The sequence below is a fragment of the Electrophorus electricus genome, unplaced genomic scaffold (genome assembly GCF_041902795.1).
Source record: "Electrophorus electricus isolate QZ-2024a unplaced genomic scaffold, ASM4190279v1 Scaffold36, whole genome shotgun sequence".
Lineage (NCBI taxonomy): Eukaryota > Metazoa > Chordata > Actinopteri > Gymnotiformes > Gymnotidae > Electrophorus > Electrophorus electricus.
This window is the reverse complement of record NW_027658649.1, coordinates 58,071-58,807: the sequence shown is the minus strand read 5'-3', so window position 1 is coordinate 58,807 and position 737 is coordinate 58,071.

The window sequence follows — 737 nt, the reverse complement described above, 5'->3', positions numbered from 1 at the left end:
GTGTATGTATGTATGTATGTATCTATGTATATGGTTATGTGTGAGTACATGTATGTTGGATTGTATATGTACACGTATTAGAGTGTGATATTTAGCGTTTATGGATTGGCTCTGTATGGATTTTATCAAAGGTGTCCAGTCTAGATTATTGGTTCTGTTATTGATTAATTCTGAGAATTATTCTATTGATATATAGTCTATCAATAGATTTTTCTACTGGGTGACACTAATATTATTTTTTGTTTTCCAGTTCATGAGTATGTTTTTTTGTTTGTTGTTTTTTTGCAATAATATTTTTATTATATCAATATAATAATGTTATCCATAGTATCCTGTCATATTGGATGATGATATGTCTCCTAGGAGACATAAAGATGGTGTTGGATGGATATGGTTATTTAAAGCATGGGATATGTTGGTGATGCACTATATTGGACTGTTTGCACTTGTGTAGCATGTTGTCTGTTGCACTGTTGTTTTTATGTTGCACCATGGCCCTGGAGGAACATTGTCTCGTTTTTGTTGTGTACTTGTATATAGCTGAAATGACAATAAAACCTCTTGAATTTGAACTCGAACTTGATGATGACTTGCCAAAATTGCTTGATAGGTGTGCTCTGCCACGTGGCGTGAATGTAATCGTCAACTGTGTTTTGAGTAAAGTATGTACAGATTGCTGAGCTTGTGAAACCAATTTTAACCATCCAATGTGTAGTATAATGTACTCTGTATTATTT